This window comes from Cryptotermes secundus, unplaced genomic scaffold, assembly GCF_002891405.2.
Source record: "Cryptotermes secundus unplaced genomic scaffold, Csec_1.0 scaffold333, whole genome shotgun sequence".
NCBI lineage: Eukaryota > Metazoa > Arthropoda > Insecta > Blattodea > Kalotermitidae > Cryptotermes > Cryptotermes secundus.
Genome location: NW_019742965.1, coordinates 1,238,756 through 1,261,422, shown reverse-complemented (window position 1 = coordinate 1,261,422; position 22,667 = coordinate 1,238,756). Strand labels below are relative to the sequence as shown.

Below are 22,667 nucleotides of genomic sequence, written 5' to 3'. Positions count from 1 at the left end.
GAGAACACGTTAGTGCCAACGAAGCCTCACCAAATAATTTTTTAGAATTTTAGAAATTTCTTAAAAATAAAACATGAAATATCAAATTTACAGCGGTAATAAGTCTGGATTATACTGGGAAGACATTTATGTACTCGTAAAAGCCCTTGCTTTTTAAAAGAAAAGTATATGCCTGGCCATAAGCGAGCTAAAGAATATTTTATACTCGTGTCTTGCACAAATAAACACAGAACCCTCGAAATGGTAGATGCAGGTATAGTTAAAAGGTAAAATTATCCCTGTGCTTAACTAATTAAGCACTATGCCTTGAAGACGTATGTGGGAGTGGATGTGTAGATCTACATTTTCTTGACCTCGGCACTAGTTGGAGGTGAGTGGTGAGCTTCACTCCCCGACCTCTTTACCTCCGGGAAAGAGCCCCCGGTACCCATTGTATAGGAGGTTGGGTGAACCTCAGAGCCGGTCTGAATGATATGGAAAAGTGGAAATTCTTGACCCTACCGGGACTCGAACTCTCGGTCATCCAGCCTGTAGCCAGTCGCTATACCGACTGCATTATCCCTGCTCCATGGTAGTTGCAGTAATTCTTAAAACAGCTCTAATGTTTGAAAAGCGTTGAAGTAAACAAAGAAGCACGGATGGGCAAAGATACTTTGAAAATTGGTTCCACAAAGAATTTATTTCAGAAGATCAATATTTCGTGAAAAAGGAAGTGTTGCTCCAGAAAGTAAAGTTGCTTATGGACATTGCACCTTCTCATCCCAACCTTTCGACGCTGGCTCTGTCGTAACGAAGGCTTTGTCCCCAGTATAACACATAACATGAACTGTGATAGCGTTAATGAAGCGATAATATTGGCCTGGAATTCTCAGAACTCTTGTCGAGAAGAATGGAAATTGTACGACATTATCGAAAAGACTACAGTCCGGTCGCGATTTAATGATCCCAGCATTCCCCACCTCGAAACAGCAATGGAAGACAGTGACGTCGGAGCTGTCCTTCTAGAAGTAGATTGGCCGACAGACGCATGAAGGCCGGGCTCGTTGCCAATCATGTGATGTGTCCGCGAGCGTCGCCCCGCTGGATATGCTACTAAATATTCTGAAAACTGCAAGCTTGATCGGAATTGAAATAAAGATTTTAGAATTCCTCCGCTCGACGTGGGTATTTGCTACCTCACACGCAGACGAACCGAGTTATCATTACTTAGATGCCACACTCGGAGTGCCTGAGGGCATTGTCTGGAGTGCAATTTGTAACGCTTATTCGAACATTGAGTGATCTTCTTACAGATTAAAGGGAGGCGATTCACAGCGGGTTTTCCAATAAAGAAGTAAGCAATTCTGGGATTGATGATTTTGTATATGCTTCGAAAGGTCTAAAAATGTCAATGTGAAAGTATCCACATCAATGCTGCCGCAAAGCCGCGTGATTAAGAAGAGAATTGGGACGCTTAGAGCGAAAAAAGAAAACAATGATCGTGTTAGCCAAAGCGTGGCACATAGAGAACCTGCTATAGAGGAACCGCCTCTGGCCCCTCACGCGTGTAACTCAGCAAGACAAAATTCGGACGAAAGTATGTAGTGAGCTGTGTCAGAATACTCTTTCAACTCCAAACGTTAAATACGATGTAGTGTAGACGCAAGATTGTAGCGTTCAAAATCCATACAAATATGTCCAGAATTAGAGGGCTCGCCAATGAAATATAGAATTTGTAACGCGTGTGGTCAACATAAGTCGGTCAACGCCTGTCAGAGTCGGAGAGCGCTGACGTGATTATCGACCAATTCTATATTGAGGCGACCATTGCTGATCGCTGATACGATGGATCATTATATCGAGAACGGACTGTAGCCTATATATATCAGAAAAGTTTTCAATGCAGTGATATTAGAGCCAGCCGATCTCAGTAGCCGCACGGTCTAAGGCATGAACCGTCTTCGGCAGTTCGAACACTGGGGTCGTGGGTTCGAATCTCACTCGAGGCATGGATGTCTATATGCGATAATTCTGAGTTTATCTTTTTCTGTAAAGCCATAGATAGATAGAGAGATAGATTTTTATTGCTAGTGGGGTGGGACTAAGTCCCTTGTACTGCGGCCACTTGTGATCGAACCCGGGCCGCCGCGGTGGGAAGCCAACGACTAACCGCTTGAGCTATGGCGCGGCCCTAGGTAGATATTAGAGCCGCTAGTAAAATTCGAAATGGTGCGAGGAAAAGTTAAATTTTTCACAAAACCAAACATTACGAACTATTTCTCAAAACATAAGTTACCTATGCAGATCTAGTATGTAAACTGTGGTAAATTAATTTGTGACGAGCTTCAAGAATACAAAACGAAGTGCCTTGACTTATTCTTAGTTATTTGAAAATTATGTCATCAGTTAGTTCTGATAATTGGTGGTTAACTCTAGTGTGATACAGAACCTCATGAAGACTCCTGTACGGTTGAATGTGGACCAATTATCAAATCATCCATGAGACCAGTCTCAGTAGCAGATAAGTTTCAGTTTTACATGTCCAGGGATATATTACGTTAATAATTTGGTATCACCTTTAAATGGAAGATCGCCCGCGGACGCACCCAGAGTACAGATATACAGACATGTGGAAAGGTATAATTTAAACGTGTTTAGATTTCTCATGAGTATGATGTTCATAATGTCTATACGACCGTAACTATTAATGTAAATTCGGTTCACGATTCTCGTCGAAGTTGTTTTATTGTTCAATGTATCGGATTATGCAAAATCATGAAGTGGGAGAAATCTGATAGCGTGAAGATGTATGCATATCTGCAAGGAGAAAACAGAGGGAAACTACAGCTGAATACCAAACGGCCATTGAGTCAGGGTTTTGAAACTGAATCCTCAGCTGTTACACGCGTGATTAAAATAACTAATCAAACTTAAAAAATTGTTTCACGATTTTCTACACGTATTGTCTATTTTAACGCAAATGATGTTTATATTTCATTTAAAGAAAAGCACATAGCTCTTTAATAGGACGAAGGAGAAAATTACATAATTATGAACTTCACAATTTGTGCTCTTCATCTAATATTATTACTGGGATCAATTCAAGGATTATGAGGTGGGAGGCGTTTGCAACATATACAGAGGAAATGTGAAAACAAAAACAAAACAATCTCCGTGGTTTTAGTCCGCAAGTGAACTATACCGACTGAGCGACCGCTTGTCGGCGAAGACCGCCTCTGTGGCCTAATGATCAGTGTTCCTGGCTACAAATCCAGAGGTTCGGGTTCGATTCCCGGCACTACCAGATTTTCTGAGAAGTAGTGGGTCTGGAACGGGGTCCACTCAGCCTCGTGAGGATAATTGAGGAGCTATTTAAAGGAAATAGCGGCTCCGGTCTAGAAAACTGAAAACCAAGGAAATGAGATGGATACAAAATTTTCGGAAAAGCTCAACGGAATAGATGAATTTGTTGATTTATTTCGCAGATATGCCGATATTAAAATGGACTTTAAATTAGGAAAATATGGCACTGCCTGAATTCATCTGGCCCTCGAAATAATAGTCGTAGTCATAGGCCTATTCAGAAACTGTGCTGAACTCCTAACAAGCAGTAGTGTGTAAGAGGACCACCTACTATGCAGTCCAGTGTTTCAGTGTTTCGTCTAAAGTATCTCACTGTATGCTTCGACTTATTCAATTTTCGTAACAAGAACGAACCTATTTCTATTTCTAACGGAGATGTTGTGTATTTCCTTCAAGATATGTAGATGTAAGTGATCACGTCAAGGAAGATGAGATGGGTAACACATATAGCTCGCATGAGATAAAAGAGGAATGCACAGAGTGTTTAGAGGGGAAATCCAGAAGAAAACATGCCACGAGGAAGACCTAGATGTAGAAGGGATGTGAGAAATAGGATGGAGTGTTACGGTTTGCATTCATCTGGCTCGGGACAGGGAATTTTCTACACGGTAATGAACTTTCAGTTATCATAAAATGTAGGTAAATTGTTGATTAGTTGATCGAATTTGGCTTCTAAGGAACTGATCCCCATAAAATTAATTCATATGTACTAATTAAAAGTGGGACCTACAAGTTATGTGAAATTGGATAATCATGGGTATGAGATATTTTTATTTCTCTTTTCCATTTCCGTGATAATAAACAGAAACTGTACTTCAGGCTGATGGTACAGTGATGTCTATATGGAACTTCTGCCTTAAACGTCAGCATGTCCACGTTGTTCATGAAATTCTAACTATGGCCTCCCTTGATTCAAGCTTCCTGACAAAAATGAACTGACTGCACCTTGAAATGGAGATGCGCTTTCCTTCAAGACAGAAGCGGAACTTATGAACTATGCTGGGATGAACGTTGGTCATGGGAAGGTTAGAATGAGTACCTATTTTCTACTGTGCACAGAGTATTATGAGGGTAACTGAATCATGGAGAATAAAAAAGTATATGAGAAATTCATACAAAGTTTAAGTAGGAAAATATTAAGGAAGAAAACTTGATTGGCCTAGGTGTAGTTCGCAGAATAATATTAAAATTAATCTTGAGAAATAAAAGATACGAAACTATAATCTTGCCTGTGGTTCTGTATGGGTGTGTAACTTGGTCTCTGACTTTAAGGGAGGAACACAGACTTAGGGTGTTTGAGAACAGGGTAGGGAGGAGAATATTTGGACCGAAGAGAGATGAAGTGACAGGAGGTTGAAGAAAACTGCACAGTGAGGAGCTTCGTAACTTGTACTCTTCTCCAAGTATAATTAGAATAATAAAGTCAAGAAGGATGAGGTGGGCAAGGCATGTAGAACTAACGTGGGAGAGAAGGAATGCATATAGGATATTGGTGGGAAAGCCGGAAGGAAGAATACCACTGGGAAGACGAAGGCGTAGGTGGGTGGACAATATTAAAATGGATCTTAGAGAGATAGGATGGGATGGTATGGATTGAATTGATCTTGCTCAGGATGGGGACCAGTGGAGGGCTCTTGTGAACACGGTAATGAACTTTCGGGTTCCATAACACTCTGGGAAGTTCTTGAGTAACTGAACAATTGGCAGCTTCTCAAGAAGGGCTCAGTTCCATGACTGAGTGAAAAATAAAAGTGTGAAAATGAGGAAGTGATTCACTTGGTTCAGGAGTAACCAAAGGTGATCTTCCGGTCTTGTAAAAGCGAGGAACGTATCTACCAGCTGAACAAGTTTACAAGAAGCGATAAAATATTGCTGTTTCATCTGCCACAAGCACCGTCCACCTGCCTACGTCACATTCCTCACGCGTCTGTGCAAGTCGGTAGCATGTATCTGTACGCGTCTGGCATGAAGCAAGAATGTAAACAACTCGTAACTCCCAACTGTTACCTAGCTGTGAATAGAGACGGGGCAATACAGACAAGCCAATTAAATGACAAACAGAACTCGACCTTACAGCTTTTCGTGGTGCATCCACAACTGTAAATAGAGTGATTTTTCTTGCCGACTGTTACTTATTTCCAACGCCGTTACCCGTACGAAGTTTCAGTTTCCCAGACTGAGTTGTAGTCTAGTTAATCCTCTACAAGTTAAAATGAAACAACTGATGTTTCTTTGGACACAGATTTTCTATTTAGAGAGACTTGCCTTGCGAGTTGTGACGCCATTTAGTCTGGTGAATACGCAACAACTTTTGGAAGTTTCCACCTCTGTCTTGTATACTGCATGTCTCTCCGAAACGTCTGTATCTATCAGTCTAATGAGAGGCACAACCCAGAAGACAATGAACTTCATAGTCCCCGCAGTAAGAATCAAAGTCGCACATTGTTTTAGCAACAATAAAAATGGTTATTATTGTTATTAATATTCTTATTATTACTATTATTATTAAAGCTATCCCTGTAACACACCGTGGAGGCCCATAGGGTTGTGAGAGGTCGAAATTCCCACATCTTCTAGACAATCGGCTCACAGATGGCGGTAAGGTTGTCAGCCTTACGCGCCAGCCGCCCTTTACCACCCCACGAAGATTCCTAGTACTCATATCTGTTAGAGGCTGAGTCGATCCCAGGGTCATAGTGCGGCTGGAAGAATTAGGTCAGTTGAAAAAAATCCACCTCATCGGTACTCGAACCCGTGACCTTCCGTCTTGTAGCATAGTGCCTCAAACAACTCCGCTACCGCATGCCCCATTATTATTATTATTATAATTTATAACAATCCAGCACCTTAATGCAACAGCTTTTCTCATTGTTGCCCATACTTTTTTAATACATGCGTTGGCAAATTTCACCTAGTGATAGTCCTTGTGCGTTTGAAATAGAACAACATATAAAGGTGCTTAACAAGGAACAAGGACCATGCTATAGCTCAGGAAGTTAGTTGATGACTTCCACCGCAGCAGCCCGGGTTCGATCTCAAATCAAATTATATGGAATTTGTGGTGGACAAAATGGCACAACCAATCTCATTTTACCCGTGCCTCCATATTCATTAATGATCTTCTCATCGAGGCTCGATACCGACAGCGTCGTTAAAGAACAAACTCAACAGACAACGGCTAAAAAAAATTGATACTGAGGTATGAGGGCTGAAATCGGAATAGTGGAGCAAGAAGAGATGGTTGTTGCTAAGCAACGGCTGGGACAACACGTTTCCGCAGCAAGAAACCAACATGCATCAATATATGAACTGTTGGAAACGACATCTTCTATACGGTCCTAGCTGAGTTACACGACGAGGTCACCAGACGAGTCAGAGTGAGTGAGTTGAGGTTAGGGACTGAGAGTCGAGAAGGATTGAGGGCCTGACTGAGTGTCCAGAGAGGGTCGCTTAGTACGTGAGTGCTCCCTCGAATCACCCCCCTCTGTAGAAGAGGAGTGACCACTAGGAGAGAAGAGAAATCTTGGTCTTGGATTTCGACGCGACCCGAAACCAAGAATTGCTGTGCTGGCTAGAATCAGGAGCAATTTAACCGACCGATCGACAGACAGACCGAGTCAAAGTGACTCGTAGCCAGTAAATGGGCAGTTGGAAATCAGTTTTGAGAAGGTAGCCTGCCGGCAACGACGCAAGCACGGAAGCTGAGGAATATCCATTGTTGAGATCCATTGCCAGGCAACGTCTAGTGAAGACATAAAAGACTTGATGTTTAATGTAGTAAAATTTAGAGTGCATGATACAATTATAATTCTTTTTAAATATGAGTTCCAAGGGGACACTAAATCCAATTAACACCACCACCAGTGCAAAAATTTCTTGAGAAACTGTGAAGTAGGTTTAAAAATGAAACATGCAGACGGATGGACAGAAGCGATCCCCACATTTTAAACAGCATGGCACCGCAAGTATACAAAAAATTAAATAACGGAAAGACAGAGAAGAAAAGATGGATACACAAAAAGAAGGGAAGGAAGAAATATAGAAAGACAGAAATAAAATATTTAACTTGAAAACAATCGAGTGGTTTACTTTTAAGGTTTGACGGATTATGAAACAAGTCTTCTCTTCAGGTTTCCAATCGGTTCACTTTCGCAATATTTCTGTAGTCACTCGTGCCCTGCCTTGAGCCGGCACGTGAGTTGTTTCGGCAAATTCTCAGCTTCTTAAATTAATGGCAAGGAGTGGATAGACGCCTTAGGACAAGGAGCAACATTTTTGGTCATTCCTTTTCTGAGCAATTAACACCTACCAGCACCAAAGCGTTGTTTGGCATTCCACATCAAATGGCCAAAAGGTTTCTGTTTCATACATGCATTTAAATCTCCACACTAGACAGCCATTTTTCAGTATAAGATCTCTGCGGTTATTTCTGGGGATTTCCATAGAAGGAAGCGTGTCAGAACAGCTGAAACCGACAAGAAATTACTCTGAACGGATGCTTTGAAGAATGTGTGGATTGTAATCCGAAAAACTGCGCGAATTTCATACCAGTGCCTACGCACAATCTGGTGTTGAATATGCAACACAGACATCGAACAAACTTCCAAATATTTTGAGTTCCGGTGACGCGAATTTTACAGATCAAGCTGGCAAAAGCGATAACACTTCTAATTTCTATTCATGATGTGCCTGATTCGAATCTCGGTCAGGACACCGACTATCCTGACTAAGAATTTTTTTGGATTTCCTTAGAACTTCACAGCCAAAGTTGCGAGAGCACCTTGAAATACACCATGACATGGCGTCGTTAGAGCACGCACGATCCGTACGACAAGACTGAAAACGTTCTTTTTCGGCTCTGAACATAAAGCCCAAAAACTACATTACACACGCACAGAAAGATAACCCGGCCATCCGTCCACCCGCAATCTGCGAAACTATTGAATGGGTTTCGATGTAATTTCGCACTATTCTTTCTGCAAATTCTATTGCAAGAATTTTGTTTTCACTGTATCGGTCTGGAATAAGCTACATACTACAAGATGTTGAAAACATTGTTACAAGAGATAAATTCTGTATATAATTAAACTCAAGTTTCATGGGCCGCACTATTTATGTGGCGAATATTTAACAAGCTACAAGGATATATAATTCCTGACATTTTGTAATGATACCTACATTACAATTATACACCTTTCCAAATGCATAAGCAGCTAGCTAGACAATATGCTTGGAAAATAAATATTGTGACGTGTGGCCTAAAAGCCGCAATCTGCGCATCTGTTGGGCGGGGCTTCAGGGGGCGCGTTCCCGTAGTAACGCGAAATACACCGTTACTCTGGGTTTTGATGGAGCTGTTGGAGACATATCCATGGTAACGACATCCTAAGCAGACTGTTACCATGGTTATGACAAAAAGAATTCTTCAAGGAGATGACTCCTCTCCCAGCCGCCTAGCAGGAATAAGAGGAGAGTAGCTGAGAGGCCGTCAGTTCAGAAGTGAAGTCGGAAGTCGGAAGAAGAACCAGAATACGAGAGAATACAAAAGTGTGTGAACTGTTATAACCGAGTGTAATTGTGGTAGTGACGTCAAATAAACCCAATTATCAAATTTAGAATCCACAATTATTAATGACGAGTACCCCCCGTACACGTGATAATATACTCTACTGGATATAGCTTTAAGTCCTTGTTCAGTTAAAGTGTTCATACATATCACGTTCTACTACAAAATACATTCTGTCTGTTTGATTTATGATTTCTATGTGCAATTGGCATTAAAACATAATGTTTGGGAAACAAGGTATAGAAACATGTTCTGAAGCAGTGACATGATTCTTGGGAGAAATAATCAACCACCTGGAAATTTTACCAGAAACTTCACAATGCCAACAATAAGACCCGCCATTAAACGTAATCTCAGACTGCTCCACCCTATTCATATGCACACAATTCCTGTAACATCATAACTCAATCTTCTTCCCAGCCCTGCAAGTGATCTATTTTCATCAACATATAACATTATACTGACTGAACTTCAAGCTAGGATTTCAAATAAAATATATACTATTAGTATTAATATAAGGAATAGCGGCCATACCTCACACTGTTAGGCACCTGGCTGTCGCCGCTCAAATCAAGGAGGTTGGCGTTTATTCGACACGAACAACATTATAACTTATTACGTTAAGAAGAGGCATTTTTTTTTTTTGCTTTTACCCGAGAACATAGTTTTGGTGTTTTTTTTTAATATAGTACAGAATAACAAACGAAATGTTGTTGAACATATGAGGGCCGATGCGTAATATGGTGGAGAGTAAAAATAAAAAAAATGAAGGAAGTAGAGGATAAGTAAAGAGACAAATGCGCCCCTAGTTTTCAGGACAGGAGAAAGTGTTATACATTATAATTACAGGAGGCAGTGCCTCCTATGTAGAGTGGAAAGAGCTATATTCACCTTCCGAATATTACAAGAATTTTGGTTGTTCACTAAACCAGTCAGACATAAGTTTTTAAAGATAGAATGTTTTTTCAATAATTCTGAGAAAAGGGATGGATGGTGACAACTACTTCGGGGGCATGCTAGCTGATAGAAAGGCAAATGTGATAACAAATCTATTACTCTACGCTGAAACTACAGCCTAAACCCAGTTTCAATTTATATATATATATATAATTGATGAATTACAATTATTTGTAATGTAGTGTACAATATAATGCAATAAACCATTTAGCATAAGGGTGGCTGTAAGACCTCTGGTGCTTTCTCTCTAACTACTGTCTCTCTTCACTCAACTTTTGCTCCCTTAATCTGAAATCAGTCCTTTATTTTAATTGTATGTATATTTAATAGTGTTCAATCCTATGAATTGTATTTACTTCTTTAAATCAATCCTCTGCTTTCACTTTTTCTTCTACTTTCTCTCCTAGTCTTTTGGGGAGTCCGCGCCATAGCTCAAGCGGTTAGTCGCTGGCTTCTCACCGCGGCGGCCCGGGTTCGAGCCCAGGTCTGGTCAAGTGGGATTTGTGGTGGATAAAGTGGCGCTGGGGCGGCTTTTCTCCGAGTACTTCGGTTTCCCCTGCCGATCTTCATTCCACCAAATTCTCCATCATCATAATCACCCGGGGCAGGTACAATAGGCCAATCAGTGGCCGACGTGCTGAGTGGACCCAGCTGGACTCCAACCCCACTATGCGAATTAAAAAAAGAATTAGCCTCTTGGGGGGAAGATAAGATCTCAAAGACGCCATTGTTATCCGGGCATTCCTCAAAAGTGATCCCACGTCTTTAATTGGGAGAGTCCCATTTATGCCATATAAACATTTGGATTTAGGATTCATTCAGATTATAAGATATTGACTTTGTTATCTAATGGAAAATAACATCGACGGCGAAAAACATGCAGCGAGTGGAGTCATGTTATTGACGCTGAGCTGGCAAGTGAAATAAATCATACACCCACTCCCCGTATTGCTTAGTTCGGTCAACCATTTTTGATCTGAACAACAAACGTAAGTTACAAATCTAAAGTCATTCAGTATAAAATGGAACTTAAAAGAAAACCTGACATATTCTGTATCTTTAAAAGTCAAGATTACATTGTTCAAGGCTTGAAACGCAATATTACTTAAAGGAAAGAAAGGACTCTCAGTAGCTCCGGAGAAGAATTATCTTTGGAAAGTAGGTATACACACACTGTGGTTAATAACCGTCTTCAGGAAACCTGTTATTCCCTGCAGTATTTTACTGAGGTGTAAAGAAACAAGAAATGGAAGGAAAGAATTACCATGTAAAAAGATGGCAGTAATTAATGACGTAGTTTACAACAACATTAAATTCCCCAAATAGTTACATTAAGTAGGGCTATACAAGCAGGCCAAAATAGCGTGTGCCAATTTAATGTAATAAATCTCAAGAATTGAATGACACAGGAATGAAAACGCCATACATTGGAGTAGGTTGCATGATCAAATTTATAATTCGCATTATTTGAGTTTACAACCTTCCTTCCTATTCACTATACTCACAAGTGTAAAAAATGGCGTTTCAGGTGCAAAAAGCTAAACCTCTGCTGTGGACTCTTGAGTCTACGTCTGCGATTACATTCCAAAAGAGATTCCTTACGGTGTCTGCAAGGGAATACACAAACAAAAAATGCCAATTTGCAAGTGGCATAACTTGTTTGATCAGACTGGCTGAATTTGTAAACGAAAAGGCGCCTAGAGACGACCAATCGCTGAAGCTCAGCTAGATGAAGTAGATATGACAAAAAATAATAAAGAGAATATCTTGTCTGTCCATCTGTTGCATATTTAATCTCTGAAGCCAGTAAAACGGTTGTTGATACAACTTTGTACTCACAGCCTACTTAAAGGTTGTCGGTCAGCCTTAGTTTTGTTCCGTCTCCGCCAGTCCAAGGAACTTCATAGACGTTGTGAGTAACTCGAGAAAATATAGTGTTGAATGATTCTATTCTACTGAATGATGAATTGGAAACGATGTAGATGGAACTGGTTGTGGCTTAATTTAAGTTACTATATCGGAATTTTCTTGGAGGGACTGAAAGAAACCACGGCAAGGGACACATCAGTAAACTCGTGTCCAGACCGAACCGAGTCCCTTCCGAATCGCTGTTTTAACCAAATTTATCGGACATTTCGGCCCATATCGGCCTACTTTTACCAATATCTTACATAAAGTTGAAATAGGACTGTATATATTTCTTCAAAATACACTCAACACACAGTATATTAATACACTAAAATATAGAAAAATAGTATCTATAAATCTTATCTGAAAAGCTTTCTATAATCTATTTTTCTATGTGGTGTAATCTCATATTTAAATGAATTAAAAGTAATGATTAATTTTCACCTCCAAGCAGTTTAATATACGTTTCAGGCTGGTTAATTTGTGAAACGTATTTCAGTATGCCGTAAATTAGCATTAAATCCAGTGACATTCACATAACAGCAAAGAATGTGGTAGGAAAATATATTTTATTGCAATATGGAATGAACAATTGTCAGAAATAATTCGGACAATGAACATAACGTTACTTTTGTAATTTTGGCTGTACACTTATCCGCATGTAACTCAGAGTTAGTCCTGGAATATCACAGGCGTTGCACATTAATCAAACCATGTTTGAAATGATTGCAGCATAAGAATAATTTATCATGCATTAAATAATACTTACGTCTTTCAACATCGTAGTTCACTAGAAACCCCGGAATAAAAACCGGATTGAAGAATTTGCATTATGGCTTTTAACTTAGATGACGCAGGAGATTCGTTTTATACCAGTGTATGCAAAACCCGGTACGCCGTTTCTATATGTTGGAGTACTGCAATTTCAAAAAGAGTAATGAAATAAAGATCGAAATTTTGAGGAAATTTCAAGCAGTTCGGTACCCGTATTTACTGTACATAAAACTGGGCACGAGAAAGCTAAACGTGCCCAATTAGAAATTGTATTTCATGTATGTTTTAACATCTCGTGAAGACCAGTCAGAGTCTTAGATATCGGATCCGTCTTAATTATTAATGAATAAATATTGTGGCGTATAGAACCGTTACTATGCTTTGACTCTGTAAACAGCGGCCGTTGCTACGTAACGCCCACAACATACGAACACTCAACAATTAAACGAGGTTATACAATCCGTTTCTAAGCAAGGGATGGGTAGACGCGTTCCCGCGGAATCAAACACGTGCGGAACAATAGAAGAACCGTGGTTTTGGTGTGGACTGCGCCGAGAAGTTATCGTGAAGATAATTAACTTGGGTAGTTCAGTTGTCAGTTGTCTATTGAAAGTCAGCCTGTGTATAGAAGATTAGTAGGTTGGTTTGAATTGATCGCTAGCCTGGGACCCACTCAGTTGAAAGTCAGTCTGTGAAGAGAAGACAAGCAGTTTGGTGTAAAATAGTCGCAAGCCTGGTCAGTTGTCAGTCATTTATCAGTTAACGTTTGTCAGCTGAGTCGAGTTCTGTACGGGTAATTGTGACAAAAGAACCTGAGAGCGGGAAGCTGAAGAATCTTCATTGTTAGAAGCCGTTGCTAGGGAATGGTTGTTGGAGACACTGCAGGCAGGAGAAGACTTAGCATGTAATGATTTGTAAAGTGTGGAGATTAACGATATCGCTGTAATTATTTGTAGTTCCGAGTGGTGTGTATAAGTGTGTCAATAATTCTAATTCACCAATCCAAACCCCGTCTACAGTCACACACATAACTACGTGACAATGTTATTTTTAAATTTTGTTACCTGTATATGAGTACAGTCTAGTCCACACTCGCAGAACATACAATTATCTGAGATTCATTTCATTATGTTCCTTCGATCCACGCCCTGGTCTCACAAATGGTGTTTTACTTCGAGTTCTCTGCCTAAAATTTTGTACACATCTCTCATCTTCAACATGCGTATTCTATGCCCCAACATCATCCTCCCTTATTTAATCACTGTAATAAAATTGGATGAAGACTACAAAGAATATAACTCAGAACTGTACAATTTTTCTATCCTATTGTTACTCTCCCATTTTCTATTGAAATATACTCCTAAACACGTTGACCTCAAACACCCTCTATGTTCCACCCTTGGTGTCGTACTTAGAAGTCCGAAGAATAAACACGCAGTGCGAAGACGCTAAACCCGTCCAGACTTGAGTCATTAGATTTCTTATTGAATTTTAAATAACACTGTGTAGTAAACAACAATAAATCATTGTCACGCCGTCTGTAATCGGCAGAGGCTGCTGGAATAATATTTCAATCTAACGCGCCCGTTAAAATGACAAGGCTCATGGAATCAATCTGAATAGAAGCATTATGTTATAAATATTTATAGCCGCTAATTTACACGCGCCAATGGGAAATCGTTCTAGCTTCAAGCTATAAGCTACAGTAAAAAAGGAACCTACTTGTTTTAATGTCATTTGCATTTCTGAACTAACCTCACTGTCGAGTTCCCTGAGTGCTCTGCGTCCTCTTTATTGTAATCTCAAAGTTACTGCTAATACAAGGTGTAAATAAGAAAGAAAACTAAAATAAATTAACTGAATTTTCGTTTGTAATGTTAATATTGCAGATTACTTACTTACTTACTCATGGACCTGAGCCCTTCTTGAGGAGCCGCCAATTCTGCAGCTACTCAAGAATTTCCCAGCATTTTATGGAACCCGAAGGTTCATTACTGCTTTCACAAGAGCCTTCCACTGGTCTCTACCCTGAGCCAGATCAATCCAATCCATACCATCCCATCTTATCTCTCTAAGATCCATTTTAATATTATCCACACACCTACGTCTTAATCTTTCCAGTGGTCTCTTTCCTTCTGGCTTTCCCAACAATATCCTATATGCATTCCTCTTCTCCAAAATTCGTGCTACGTGCCATGCCCACCACATCCTCCTTGACTTAGTCGTTCTAATTATATTTGGAGAGGAGTACAAGTTATGAAGCTACTCATTATGTAGTTTTCTCCAACCTCCTGTCACTTCATCTCTCTTCGGTCCAAATATTCTCCTCAACACCCTGGTCTCAAATACCCTCAGTCTATTATCCTCTCTTAATGTCAGAGACCAAGTTTCACACCCAGTTAATGTTATTGATACTGTTGTAAATGTCGTTTTGTTTCGGACTCAATCTGTTGCACGTGTTGGCCTTGACGTGCCCCTGCGTGTTCCGTGTGCACATAAAGTTCAGTTCATTTGTATTTTCTTTGGACCACTCCATATAAAATAGACCACAGTCACTTCCTTCCACGCCTTTTTCAAGCCATCATTCACAATCAGTCTCTCTTTCGATGAAATAAACTTTGTGCAGTCGATTAGAACAAATTTGAATTAAGGTAGCCTTGTTCAGTTTGCAGGTGCTATCCTGCCATTGATAGTAGCTCTGTGGGTATAGGGGCTGGTTACAGGCTGGACGACGGAGATGTTGGAGTTCGAGTCCCGGTAAGGTCTAGAATTTTCTCTTCGCCACGCTGTCCATCTGTCTGAGGACCATCCAGCCTCCTATCTAGTGGGTACCGGGGGTCTTTCCTCGAAGGTAACGCGGCCGGCGCTTGAAGCTGACCACTCACCTCCAACTAGGGCCGAGGTCACAGAAACATGGATATATACATCCACTCCACCATTTGTCTTCATGGCGTAATGCTTAATTAGTTATGCAAAGGGATAAATTTATCTTTCCGCCTTTTATCCAGGCATTAGCTTGGAGAGAGTACAGAAAACCACGAAAAACAAATTCAGAATACGTGTTACCTGGACGAGATTCGAACTGGCTACCTCCTTAAACCGTGTAAGGGCTACTCCAGCTGTCTCAGTCAATGCTATGCATACGTATTCTAAGAAGGTGACAAAGCATTGTTAAATTAAATAATAATAATAATAATAATAATAATAATAATAATAATATAATTATATCCGTGCTTAAATAATCACCACGCCATGAAGATGTACAGGGGAATGGAGGTACAGAACCATACATTCTTAACCTTGGCACTGGCTGGAGGTGGTTGGTTTTGGGGGAACTATCTCAGTTTAGGGTACAATGGTGGGGTTTTGCCAACATGGCACCTTAAAAATTCAGAATTCCTTAATTTTTCAAAAGATTATGCAAACGGTAAAGGCTGCTTTGAAATATAATTTTCTGTAATTATTATTCTTCAAAACAAAATCGGTTTCAGTGACAAAGCAGAACATTAGCATCGATGCTACGGTCGGTTCACATGTATATTTCGTTTCCAGCAACTGTGGTTTGCTTTCCTTGGGGCTTACGGTGATGATGTCAACTTTACAGAGAATCTCTTCTGTATTTCAGCCGCCAAATTCTTCTGAAATATTAACAAGTGGCAATTCGGAAACCCTGAGCAAGAATCCCGGTCACGATCTTGTGTAATTATATTGCAAATTCGCACTCACAATAGCCTGGTTATTCCACGCAGAAGTCATAACCCCAGGACAATTACCACACGACTTAAATCAACGCGGAAGAGAGTTCCGGCCTTTACCGTAAGAGCGCATTCCAAACCGTGAGAAAGAAGCCGATAACACATTGTTTATTAAAATAGTCAAATGGTCCCTCTGCTTCTTCAAAACAACTCGCCATAAAGGCGTATGAGGAAATGAAGGTATGACTTTATTGCTTTCTTCGTAACGACACTGGATGGAGGTGGTTTCGAATAGGAGACCAGTTTGGTACGAGTGTCGGATTGGACGCGACGCAAGAGAATAATGTCTGCTCCTGACGGGTGTCGAACCACAATCCCCTTGTTATCCATCCTGCAGTATAATAATTTTACTGACTGAGCTATTCCGGTTGTTATTCGAAGCCGGGATAGCGTATTCAATATAACGATTAGCTACTGGCTGGACAATTGAATTCGAGTCCCGGTGGGGTCAAGAATTTTCACTTCTCCACGTCGTCCAGACCGACTCTGGGGCCCATCCAGCCTCCTATACAATGCGTACCGGGGTTTTTTTCCCCGGAGGTAAAGAGGTCGGGGCGTGAAGCTGACCACTCACCTCCAACTAATGCCGAGTCCAGGAAAATGTGGATCTATACATTTACTCCCCCATACGCCTTCATAGTGTAGTGCTTAATTAGTTAAGAACAGGAACAACTTTACCTTTTTTATAAATTCCTGTAAGACTTGAATATTGCAGTGGATGAATTATTTTTGGAATTAGTTTTCTGCCTTTTCTGACAAAATGCCGCCCTGTACAAATGCACGTGTTACACCCCCGATGGGCCGGCCCCGAAAGAAGCTAAGGTATATAGGCGGAAAACATAGAAGTTAAGAAAGAGTAGTGGGTGTCGATTACAAGTAACCCGTCTTCTGTTGGAATTAATCCCATTACGAATATCGCTTAACTCTTCTATCTGCAATAATATCACCATCGATTAAATGTAATATCAGAGGATTACACTAATTGCTGTACAATTAATTTAATGTTTCTTCACATTGGTATATTTTTTTTTATAATGGCTCTTCCAGCCCATTTGGGGCCCTGGTCTCTTATTCAGTTCCGTAATCATTTTTCACAGACTGTATGACTCCTTGTACGGATGATCAGCTGTCGCAAGGCCTCTACCTAAACACAGGACAACACAAACACAGAATAAACGCATACATACACCAAACATATATGCCTTGATTGGGATTCGAAGCCATGATCCCAGCGTCCGAGCGAGCGAAGACAATTCATACCTCAGACAGCGAGGCTACCGTGACCGGCTCACGTTGGTATGCTACATCACTAATTTACATAAAGATCAGATGGAGTCTTCGTACTTTTCCTCAAAAATGGCTCGTGATACAACTGTTAGAACTATAAGGTAGTGTAAAATACAGGCCTAATAGCCAGTATTACCGTGAAACACTTTTCACTATTATGCAAATAGGCCCACAAGGCTAGAATTCTGCTATGCCATTCACATTCAATAGAATCATCAAATTGGAGTTCAAATTTTCATTCTGGCTTTTTTGTCAGTGATCAGTCACGTTTTCTGCTGACTGGGTATAGGTAGCCATACGGAAAGCAAAAATGCAAGAAAGTAGGCTCCTAACCCCGGAGTCAGTCACCCAGCCTTAACCCGCGTCATCTCCCGCCGCAACCACAAGGTCCCTAGATTAATGAACTCTCCTTACGCAGCACAATAATCGCCGGAAGCAATATAGATTTGTGACTCAAGCATTGTACATACATTAACGTACCTCAGATCTGTGATTCAAGCCTCAGAGAACCAGAAAACAAATGTACCATATCATGAATTTATATTTAATTACCAGCTCTTTCTATGAAATTTTCTCTTCTATTTTCTCTCTCCCGTTTTCCCACTTTGGAGCTCAGGGCTGATTACTCAGTTTCATGGTCGTTTTGCAGACAGTAGGACTCCTTGGACGGGTGATCAGCTCGTCTCAAGGTCTCTACCTAAACACAGGACAACGCAAACAGAATAAACGCATACACATACCAAACATCCATGCCTTGTGTGGGATTCATACCCACGTTCCCGGCTTCCGAGCTAGCGAGGACAGTACAAGACTTAGACCGAGCGGCTACCGTGACCGGCTCTTTTTTCAAATGTCATTCCTTTATTCAGTCATCTGGATATCATGGCTCCATTAGCTGAATGAAATTACAGCTCGCGAAAATGGTTATGTCACTCGTATAATCACTTAAGGATAAATATCCTCAATTGTACAAGAATATGGAATTGTAAACAACCCGCAGCAGTCTGGCCAAATTCGCTATAAATTTTCAAAACTAATTTTTATAACACTTTTCCCTTTAGACATTTTATTGTTTTCCTCATGTTCTATTTCCCCTGTAATTCTGTTCATCATTTTTCTTCTTATTCTCCTTGTATTTCTCCTACATTTTTACTTCTTCCGGATGATTTCGCCTGGGGTGTTTTCCTCCACTCTTCAATAAACTTTATCCTTTATTCCCCTTCTCTCTTCTTGTCTTCCATTACTTCTTCCATTACTGCCTGTGCTTCTGCTTTTATCTCATACTCATCCCCATTTTCATCACACTTCTCAGGAAATAGCATCAATGTCTTGAAGCAAACGATGTCCATTTTACCGTTCTCTGTGTTCGTGATAGCCTTTTCATAATATTTCATGATATATAACATCCACAGTTGACACAACGTCGTTAAATTATCAAAAAAATAATACACGTTTCTTAAACCCTTTGTCGGTAGTTCTGATTTATCGCGATTTGTTGTGAACCTATAAACTTCGAAGTACTTGCACCTCAACATATGCCAAGGGCGTGTCCTGGACCGGACAGCGAAGGAAACGTGGACCACACTTGTGGTTTTGTAACACAAGAAGCTGTGATTGGCTTTTAGTAAATCCACGTGTGAAGAATAAAGTTCCCGGAAGCCAAAAGATATAAATTGCTGCAACGTCAAGAGACGCCCGATTTTACAATGTAAATGAATAGCTGACAGAAGTTCATATTTATAGATTTGGCAGTAAGCCATCATGTCACAAATCAACACCTGGGAAATTCTGCAATCCTGCTTCCAATCCTGCCGGTTCTGGGTTCAAATCTCTACCTACAGACCAACTACTTCTTCGGAGTTTATCTTACGGGCTTCTCTGATTCAGAATTAATTCCGAAAATCTTTATTTTTAGACATCACATAGGCTATACCTACATAAGGAAGCTACATTCATGGCCAAGCGCGATTCGAGCCAGCGATTCATTGTGTACCCCAGGCAACTTATACTATGAGGCCACTGAGTTTCGGGTACAAAATACTTCTTTCCTACTTTCGCAAATTTTGTCACTAGTAAAACATTTTGCCTTGTCTGTGTTAAACCCATAAAGACTCTTATCATGCACAGCAGTGGTGATACATAACGCGCTGTTTCAATAAACATTAGTTAATAAATCATGATCAGGTGGCTACAGCAACGGCATCAAGCATGGTAACAGAACTAACCTACTGCCAGTACCTGATTAAACACTGTTATTAAATCCGTGTAACCATTAATTGCAGCAGTTCATAATTTCAGTGTAACGCTTCTATTAGTTAGCCCAAACAGTTCGTTACATTCTACATATTCAAATGCAGCAGCACTATGAGAATATAAACATTAACGGACGGCACCGTATAGTATGCGGCACTCAGTTGATAAAGAAGCTGCTTTCTTTCACGAAACACGAAAATTGACTATCGTATTAACAAAATTCTCTAAACGAAACTATCCAGAAGTTCGTTCAGTCCGATTTTTATTTCCTAAACCCGTTTAAATTTAAGGTGCCTGTATTTTAACTTTATCCCACCTCTGACTGGCTTCTCTAAGCAGTAGGTTCCATTTAGTTTCTATAATAACAAATATTGCATGTAGTCCCAAGTTGTTTTCTTGTGCGTGTTACAGGTTTCTCCCAAACTATACTTAATTTCTTGGTTCAAACATTTAATAATATTCGGTTAAGAATAATACGTGTTTGTTAAACTTTTTTTACGAACTATTTTTTTTTAATTTCATTTCCCCTCCTCCGAAGCTATATACTCTTGATTCTGAAAGAGCCTTTAAATAGACTAAGAAAAAAAAATCCTCTCCTGAACCAGTCCTCACCATTTCGTGACTGAAATCAAGTTTTGTAAACAAGGTAAATTTGTCCTTGTGCTTAGCTAATTAAGCACTACACCATGAAGACGTATGGGTGAGTGGATATATAGATCCACATTTTCTTGACCTTGGTATGAATGATCAGCTTCACGCCCCGGCCGCTTTACCCCCGGTATCCATTGAACAGGATGATTGGAGAAGTGAAAATTCATGAACCTACCGGGACTCAAACTCTGACCCTTTGGTCATCCAGCCCATAGCCAGTCGTTATACCGACTACGCTATTCCGGCTCCCATTTCGTACCCATGTAAAACAAAAAATTGTTTAAAACATAGGTTACAAAAGAGGGAAAAAGTAACTACGTTATAGTATGGCCGAAATCAGGTCCATCAAAATTACAAAATTAAGAAATTATATAAGATCAAGGAGAGTTCATTCTTCTTTTGAAAAATGATCATCTAAGAAGAAAGAAAGTGGAAGTACACATTAGTCGAGTAATATATTGAAAAACAAAACTTTGATATAATAGAAAATGGCCCCCGTCAATTGGAATATAATCGGTGCTGAAATTATACACATATTCAAATACTGTTCTCATGGCCACTGTAAATCATGTTGATGTACAGACCTGACAATGTTCAACACAGAATTTTGGTTAAGATTTTATTAATAAAGGAAAATTTAACTTATTTCACAAATCGAATGCCTGATATAATACTTGGAACCAAAATAAGCAATAGAAAAATAAATTATATCACCATAATGAAAGGAGACGCATAAGTAAAACGGAAGCAATTTTTGGAATAATAAAATATTTACTTTCGCAAATAATCTTATCAGTTATAGACAAATAGTAATGAATTTTGGCATCGATGAATTAAAATATTTTTTTAACTCGTAAATATCAAAGTTTATTTTTCAAAACTTCTTAGTGTAGTATGTAGTAAGTGGAATCCAAATAAATATAAATAAAACCGAAGGCATCCTAATAAATTTAATAAGTTATAAACGAGAGGCATTAAATTCCTCCGAAAGTTGGTAGCGATCTACCAGACTACAGGTTATCACATCACAAAACACTGTCTTCATACTCACAGCCGTGAGAATCTCCAATCTCACAGAGATAATCTATTTTGAAGGAAGAAAGTTATACCATTATTGAATTAGAAGATAAATTTACATAAATACGAAATATTTTATGGTATGAAGAAAGCAGTCTTCTGGGATTTGCCACCGTGTATATGTGGTGTTACCCGACGTTCCTCCGAAACGTCAGGTAACACCACATATACACGGTTCCAAATCCCAGAAGACTGCTTTCTTCATAGTCACCGCCGTGAAAGCCTCAAATCTTACATATTTTATGGTATGTATGACACATGGTATGATAAGCCTAAGTAAATGAACATGAAATCATAAAATTTTTATGCAACAGAATTATCGTCAGATCCGTGTCAATATTTCGTGAAAATTTCAAGATCGCTTTTAATGAATAAGTTATAAAACGCGACACTTGGAAACCAAATATGCAAAATATAATTAAAACATTACACTCTTTGTCGTAAATTACATAAAATGGAACTGAGTTTTGACTGCTCGAAAACCGAATGCATTGCACTTATATGCCGAGTTTCACAAATACAGGACAAACTATAATTTCTCTGAAATTAAAAATATCACAGGCTGACACTATAGATGACGGTTAGTGAATTACAACACATCGCTGGCTAACTTTACTGAAAACAAATCGTGGTAGCAATGGTGAAAACAACTCCACTGGTATTGCCAAGTAGGTTATCGTGCGTACACGTGTGACAGGAGAGCTCGTACCTGGAGTTGGGGTAGTGTGGAGTCCGCAGAGCGCAGCAACATTCGACCACCTCTTAGCGAGCACTGTTGGGATGGTCAGTCTACAGCAGAAGTAGAGAGGAGCTGTACTTCAATAGTCTCCCTCCGGTGTAGTGGGGTCCGGGCCTCCTCAACGCCCGCGGTTCGGATCACGGTCAGTTCTGCGCAAGCTCCCGTCTCGCCCATTTTTTGGGCACGAGACCACACCCCGCTTCACCGGTGTCAGCTAAGCAGCATCGATGAGACCTCAAATTTGGTTTCCGGGTTCCGCTGTCGGCGATGTCAGGGTCATGATTGATTTGATTTATTGATTAGTTAGTTGTTTATGATAAGAGAGGTAGCCCCTGTGCCCAAGCACCGTAAAATGAAG

At 40.0% G+C, this 22,667-nt stretch overlaps 1 protein-coding gene across 1 annotated transcript in view; it reads right to left on the bottom strand.

Annotated features, from left to right (window-relative positions):
* Positions 1 to 22,394, bottom strand: part of LOC111873457 — a 70,265-nt gene extending 47,871 nt beyond the window's left edge. Inside the window, exon 1 of the mRNA XM_023868196.2 lies at positions 22,280 to 22,394. The gene's annotated coding sequence lies outside the window, so the exon portion shown is untranslated. The remainder of the gene's footprint in view (positions 1 to 22,279) is intronic.
* Positions 22,395 to 22,667: the final 273 nt, after the last annotated feature.